Source organism: Nicotiana sylvestris, chromosome 12 (assembly GCF_000393655.2).
Source record: "Nicotiana sylvestris chromosome 12, ASM39365v2, whole genome shotgun sequence".
NCBI classification, from domain to species: domain Eukaryota; kingdom Viridiplantae; phylum Streptophyta; class Magnoliopsida; order Solanales; family Solanaceae; genus Nicotiana; species Nicotiana sylvestris.
The window spans coordinates 52,498,591-52,506,735 of record NC_091068.1 but is presented as its reverse complement, the minus strand read 5'-3'; the positions used below and the strand labels follow the sequence as shown (position 1 = coordinate 52,506,735).

Genomic DNA, 8,145 nt, shown 5'->3' with positions numbered 1-8,145 from the left:
ACACTATTATGTTATGTTGGTGGCTTTAGACTTATTATATTTTCATCATTTATGTTATTATGATTTGTTATTGTTATGTTAGGCTTGCCTAGAAAGTTTTTTATGTGTCATCACGATCGATTGGTGGTTTTGGGTGGTGACAAGTTTGTATCAGAGCCCTAAGTTCATAGGTTCTATGGGTCATGAGCAAATCTAGTAGAGTCTTACGAATCGATACAAAGACGTCTGTACTTATTTTTGAGAGGGTACAAAACTATTAGGTAAAACTTCACTTTCTTGCATTATGGTTGTGTGGATTTATTATTTCACAAAGTTTGAGCCTTTAATCTCCTATTCTCTCACAGATGGTGAGGACACGTTCAACCAGATTGGGCAGATAGGCACTAGAACCACTAGTTAGGGCCGCGAGAGGCCGTGGCCGAGGTGAAGCTTGCACTATAGCTAGAGCAGCACCTATGGAGCCACCAGTCTCTCTAGACAAGGAGTAGCGTGTGGATACTGTTTAGTTGATGGGACCAGCTCAAACACGGGCAATACCTATTTTATACCTGGTGGGTATGATAACAGTTGCACCAACTACCTGACCGGCCTGGGGAGGAGCCTAGAACCTCACCGCCCATACACCAGAGCAACTAGCTCAAAGTTATCAAACACCAGGAGTGTTACAAGTTCATCCAATTGTTGTTTCTTGGGCCGAGGTTGGTCCCCCGATGACTGATGAGGAGTAAAAGAGGTTGTAGTGATTTAAGAAGCTTGATCCCCCTAAGTTCAGTGGAGGAGAATCAGAGGATGCTTAGTGTTGCGGTCCGTTTTCTTGTGAAAGCGGTTTTCGACATATGATAACTCTTTTAAATTGGTATTAAAAGAGAGGAGTCGCCACCTAATGATTTTTAAGGTGCGTTAGGGTACCTACTTGTAAATAACTCTGTTGAACTAGTCCATGTTACCCAAGATCGAGTAAGGGCTCAAATTAACTCGAAGAGATGGTGTTAGGCACTCTCTGAGGTCCACAACGATAATTCCCGATCGAATTTCAAGCTACGTAGATTATAGAATTATAATTACCCTATGTGGTCATATAAATTAGAGCAAGGAGTCCAAACATCTAATCACAAGACGAAACAAGCATTAAAAGATATTGAAAATATGAAAAAAGTAGGTTATTCATTAATAAGTAACTGGTACAACCTTTTGAGGATTACAAGATATAACCTCGTTTGATATAAGTTCAAACATGCGTACAAATAGTAACCATATGGGGGCGGGGGGGCTACGTTTTTTAGCTTAAAAGATCACCCCGTGTAACATAAATGATACTTCGCAACTCCCTTAGGTATAAGGGCTTCTCATATTATTCAGGGACACAAACTATCATCTCCTGCTACTCAATTACTATCTTAAAGTTATTTACCTAAAATCATTCTAGTTTAATTCTAAATCGCGTCCTATGTGTGTTTTACCCGTCCCATGCTATGGTCCAGGAGGCTTTTGGACCTACTATTTTGGTGGTTTTAGACTTCCTTTAGGCTGCTCAAAAAAATGAGAAAACTAGGCGCGCAATCAAAATAAATAGGGCTTCACATAATCAACACAAAAGGCTCAAATTCACTCCCTCATATAGATTCAGACGCACACTATCAATTAGGTGGACAATTATGAATTACACTAACCATATTCAAGATTATTTAAATGGGATGTCGAGGATAGGCAAGCTTGTAATTAAGACATGCTAATTGTTCAAAACTTATGGGCATGGTTTCTATGCGATTAAACAATTCAACAGTTGACATTAAATCTTATAGGCAGGATTTCTAAGCAACCAGTTTTGATGAAGTAGCTATTTTGAATACACAACTCTGTTAAAGAATCCTATAGTCATGTTTTCTAGGTGAGTAATAGCATCCTATAGACATAATCTCTAAACGATTTACATCTGGGTAGTGAAGTCATTGAGAATGCAGAATTATTCATTTGTCCCTATAGGCATTGCTTTCTAAACGAGCTGCATTATAGAAGAAAAATGCAGCAATAACAATCTTAATTAATTAAGTTGAGATCCTACAATCATGGTGTCGAGGGGATTCACATAATTGAAAGAAGTAAATCAAAGCATGCATTTTCAGTTATTTGTATTGAACTCTTATATGCATAACATCTAAGTGCAACAAGTCCAATTTCAGATCCTATAGGCATGCCCTCTAACATTGCAAGTCATTATATTAGCCATAAGTCATGTTTTCTTAGTGAATAGCATGCACACAGATAATTCCAAAGAATGAGGCGTGGCAAACAAATAAAACAATTAGTATTCTATAGGCATGTTCCCTACCCATTCATGCAAGAGAAAAAAATATCTAGTTCCCCCATTTCCACTAATCCCCCAACTGTTTATTTTACAAGTTATTACATGCCCAAAATGATATAATACAAACTCCAAAATGACAAAATACAGATTGAAACAAATACAATCCCACTAAAGCAGTTACAAAATGAATATAAAGGTAACCTAGGGATATCTACAAGCCTTTAATGGTCGAACTCTTCGCATAATAGCAGACCCAAAATCCCAGGCTCACCAAGGCATTAGAGTAGCCTGAATTCATTGCTCAATCCCAACAACATGTATGCCCCAACACCAGGCCCAAAATGTATGACTTACTTACCCAACTAGATGCTAGACTTATCCATACAAGTAACAAACTACACATAGAATTAGTTAAACAACTTTTGAAGTCTAAACACTTAGTTCTTAAAACCCTAACTAACAACAGTTCTTGCCAAGACATGTAGACAGGATTAAATGGAATATAGAGAAGTTCGTAAGGCATACATAAGACAGGTTCATGCTTGTATTTTCAGAAAAAAAGCTAAAGTAACAGGATTGACCATCATAGGATAGTGAACTATTCTAAAAACGTTTCAAAGGTAAAATGTTCTAGAATTAGACATGATATTTAAACATGAGAATCTAGTAGGGTCATAGACAAGAACAAGTGAGATACGGTCTTCATATCGAATTTCTAACATGAAAACCTAGTGAAAATAGCATAGCAGAACAGGTTCATGATCGAGAAAAACTTAGTTGAACATGAGAAAAACTTTAACATGTGTAGTACCAATCATAACACTAGAAGAATTCAAGAAAATGTCAATTTTTAAATCAACCGGACAGGTAGACATCAAACTTTATACTAGTTGGCCACATAGAGGAGAAAATGCTAGATAATGAGATTTACCCTAAAGGCCTCAAGTAATACTGAAGCTGTCACGACCCAAAATCCACTAAGGGTCGTGATGGCACCGGACACTACTGTCAGGCAAGCTAGCCATCAATACTTAATTAAATTCTAGTTTTGAAAATATTGAAATCATGATTTTTCTTGAATTTAAGAGTAAAAGATGGACTTTAAAAAATAAATAATAATATTTTTAACAATTTCAATACTGAATAATCCATAATCATCCCAGAACTCGGTGTCACAAGTGCATGGGCAGTTTCTAAGAAATAATGTAAAACAATGACTGTCCGGAATACAAATTGGATAGAGAAGAAAATACAGTACAGTACTCTGAAGGAGACTCTGCTGGCTGCGGGTCGTCTCGAGAGGTGCAACTCATCTAAGTCTCCGTATCAACCATGCCGCTACGCCCAACTAGGCCACTAGACATACATGTGCCTGTGCAACAAAAATGCACAAGAAGTGTAGTATGAGTACAAAAATAATGTGTACCGAGTAAATATCCCGTCTAACTTCGAAGAAGTAGTGACGAGAGGTCGACTTTGACACTTACTAGTGGTCCAATAATAATGTATTAATAATGTGAAAAATCATGGATTTATTAGAAACGGTAGTAAACTCAAGTAAATCAAGAAACCCAGTAAACAATCCTTTTTATATTAGGAAGTGTCCAAATTCATATTCCATTGTTTATCAATTTGTCTCGGACCAGGGAGGCAATATAAATTTTGGTAAATCTCAAGCAAAAATTACAAGCATACACAAATCATGCCGAGGTCGTACGTCCTGATCCAACATAAATATAAAATGTGCACTGCCGAGGGTCGAACGATGCGAACCATAGATACATCTATTACCCCACTTGCGAATCATACGTACGACGTGATCAAATATAAATAATAGAGTTACCCCGCTCGTGAATTATACATGCGACACAAGTACATATAGATACACACTTTCAAACTATCAATTAAAAATTCATCAGGAAATATTTATCCAAGCAAAAGCCAATTCTCTTTTAACAATTTAAGAAAATGAAGTTTAATCCTTTTTTTTAGAAATTCTTTTACTAATTCAATATGATTTAAGCAATTAAAGTTGTTAATAAGATTACAAATAGTTCAGGTATAGCATGCTTTTGGTACCTAGACTACCCGGACTTAAGCACAATAGTAGCTACGCACGGACTCTCGTCACCTCGTGCGTACGTAGCCCTGAAAAATAGAAGCACATAACCAATTATTTTACCTATTGGTACAATTCCCTCTTGCAAGGTTAGAAAGGAGACTTATCTTACTTCGAAGTTCCATAGCCGGCTCCCAAGCCTTTCAAACAACTCGACCGATGCCCAACACTCCAAAACTCACTTTTGCTTTATTAATATTCACAAGCTTTTAATCCACCTTCGACATCGTAACATTGAGTAAAATGCTCATACGCCACCAACAAATTGATATCTACAATTACAATCCCAATTACAATCAAAATATGACTCAAACATATTTATCAATATCCATCTATGGCTCACAAGTTGGCTACAAGCCTCTGACTCAAATCGTCTAATAGGTTCACTCACTAGCACATTCAACTCTACTCTTATCATTTAATATCCATTTGAAATCATCAATGATACTACATTAATTATCCAACACCGCCAAATTAGTATTCATCGTTTTCCTTAACCAACATTTTCAAAACATTCAATTTGGTGATTACTTAGTTGAACATTTCCAACTAATCTAGAAAATTATTCCATAGGTTTATTGCATCCTTTAATTTCATTTCTAAGAACACTATTTATCTTTCCCTCATTTTTTTCAAAAACACTATTCATGCTATGAACTGGAGATTATGAAATCAATTATCCGACCATAACAACTTGAAACAAATATTATAATTACTCTCACCGACTCATAAGAAATGACCTTGAAGCATTAGAATTACCTTCTTGAAGTTTTTCCTTAAAAATCCAATGTTTGAAAAATTTGGTGTTCTTGAATAACTTGGAAGATTTCTAGGGATTTCAAAGATTGAATGATGTTAATACTAGTATTAATAGGATGTTATTAACTTAAAATATCCAAAAACAAAACTCACCTTGTATTCTTAAGTAGTTCCCAAGGGCGGTGCAATTTTCTCTGCCCTTTCTCAACCCTAAAAAATCGAAAAATTTTCTCTTCATTTTTCTCTCTGATTTCTATCTCCATTTTACCCTTCCCTCTCCTCTATTTTTACATCTCAAAAACAAAAAAATCCCTACATTTTCGCTTACTTTTTCCTCTCTAGTTTTTCTCCTTAATAACAAGAGGAGAGGGAACTAAAAAAGAAAAAAAGAAGGAAGGGAGCTTTTTGGTTCTGGAAGCTTCGAAAAAGTTCTATTTTTTGTTGTTGTTCTAGAAGGTTCTGAGGTTAGTTATGGCACAGATTCAGGTTCAGCATCAGAGTCCAGTGGTGGGAGGAAATGGTGTGGCGGCTACTACTGCTGTTGGTGGCGTCGCCGCTGTAGCTGCCCCAGGTGGTTTAACGTCGACGTCACTATACGTAAGGGACTTGGACTTTAACGTGACGGATTCGCAGCTATACGATCTGTTCAACCAAGTCGGTCAGGTTGTTTTGGTTAGGGTTTGTAGGGACCTGAGTACTAGGAGATCCCTTGGTTATGGTTATGTTAACTACAATAACCCTAATGATGCTTCAAGGGCAATGGAGATGTTGAACTTCACTCTGTTAATGGAAAGTCCATCAGGGTGATGTACTCTCATAGGGATCCCACTCTTCGTAAGAGTGGATCAACAAATATATTTATCAAGAACTTGGACAAGTCAATTGACAATAAAGCTTTACATGACACATTTTCAAGCTTTGGCAACATTCTTTCTTGCAAGATAGCTACTGATTCTAATGGCCAGTCAAAGGGTTATGGTTTTGTGCAATATGACAATGAAGAATCTGCTCAAGGTGCCATAGATAAGTTACACGGTATGCTCATAAATGATAAGCAAGTATATGTTGGGCATTTTCTACGCAAACAGGAAAGAGAATCTGGAACTGGCACGACAAAATTCCAAAATGTCTATGTCAAAAATTTGGCAGACTCTACGACTGATGATGAACTGAAGAAAGTTTTTGGTTAGTTTGGGAACATTACGAGTGCAGTAGTGATGAGAGATGCAGATGGAAAATCCAAGTGTTTTGGGTTCGTCAACTTTGAAACTGCAGAGGATGCTGCTAAGGCTGTTGAATCCTTAAATGGAAAGAAATTTGATGACAAAGAGTGGTATGTTGGGAAAGCACATAAGAAATCTGAAAGAGAGCAAGAATTGAAAAGCAAGTTTGAGTAGACTGCCAAGGAGGCGGTTGATAAATACCAAGGTCTTAACTTGTATGTAAAAAATTTGGATGACACCATTGATGATGAGAAGCTCAAGGAATGTTTTTCAAAGTTCGGTACGATAACTTCATGCAAGGTTATGCGGGATCCAAGCGGAGTTAGCAGGGGATCTGGATTTGTTGCCTTCTCCACTTCTGAAGACTCTTCTAGAGCTCTTTCTGAGATGAATGGGAAAATGATAGTTAGCAAGCCACTCTATGTTGCACTGGCACAACGGAAAGAGGAGAGAAGAGCAAAGTTGCAGTTGGTACAGGCACAATTTTCACAACTGCGACCAGTGGCAATGCCTCCATCACTTGCTCCTCGCATGCCAATCTACCCTCCTGGTGCTCCTGGGATTGGACAACAACTATTTTATGGGCAAGGCCCCCCTGCTATGATTCCTCCCTAGGCTGGGTTTGGCTATCAACAACAGCTTGTTCCTGGAATGCGTCCTGGAGGAGCTCCTATGCCGAACTTCTTCATGCCCTTAGTCCAACAAGGACAACAGGGCCAGCGTCTAGGTGGTCGACGAGGAGCAGGGCCTGTGCAACAAACTCAACAGCCTATGCCCTTGATGCAGCAGCAGATGCTCCCAAGGGGAAGAATGTACCACTATCCACCAGGGCGTAATGGACCAGAGGTGGCCAATGCCAGGCGTTCCTGGGGGTATGCTTTCTGTTCCATATGACATGGGTGGCATGTTTCCTCGTGATTCTGCAATGGGACAGCCCATGCCAATTTCAACATTGGCTTCTGCCCTTGCAAATGCACCACCTGAACAGCAGAAGACGATGTTGGGTGAAAGTTTGTACCCACTTGTTAATCAGCTGGAGCACGAGCATGCAACAAAGGTTACAGGCATGCTACTTGAAATGGATCAGACTGAGGTTTTGCATCTGCTTGAATCACCAGAGGCTTTGAAGGCTAAAGTTGCTCAGGCTATGGAAGTTCTGAGGAATGTTCTGCAGACTGCCAGCCTGGCTGACCAACTTGCCTCACTTTCCCTCAATGACAACCTTGTTTCTTGAGTGATTCAACGTGGTCCAAGTGACTGCTTAATGCGTTTTTTTTTCATGAATCATCTCCTCTGTTGTGAGAGGATGGTATAAACAGATTTTGCAGGGATGAGTTTTGGGAATACTGCTAGGGTTTTCTCGGGATGTTTTGTCTAGAGTATGAGATTATTTTTGGATTCTTAAGATTATGCTTTAAAAAAAAGTAGTCCCCAAGGTCGAATCCACCATGAAAGAACCAATCCCTAGCTCAAGAAAGCCCCAAAAATGGCTACTGCCCGACTGCCTTATATAGGTACAGGTGCTTCATCGAGTTGTACCTTGCGCTGTGCAGGTTGTACCTCATATTACAAGTTTTTTTCCTACTGGACACCTTTTACTAAAACGTCCATAACTCCTCGTAGAAATATATAAATGATGTATGGTTTAAAGATTTAGAAACTAGACTTTAAGATATTTCATTTCATAGGTTGTCCGCTATATAACGTCTTATAGATTTTTAGATATAAGCTTCCAAAGT

The 8,145-nt window shown here is 38.4% G+C and overlaps 1 pseudogene; it reads left to right on the top strand.

The window, feature by feature from the left end:
* Positions 1-5,378: 5,378 nt before the first annotated feature.
* On the top strand, positions 5,379-7,811 carry LOC104244718 (polyadenylate-binding protein 2-like; annotated as a pseudogene).
* The last annotated feature ends 334 nt before the right edge of the window (positions 7,812-8,145 follow it).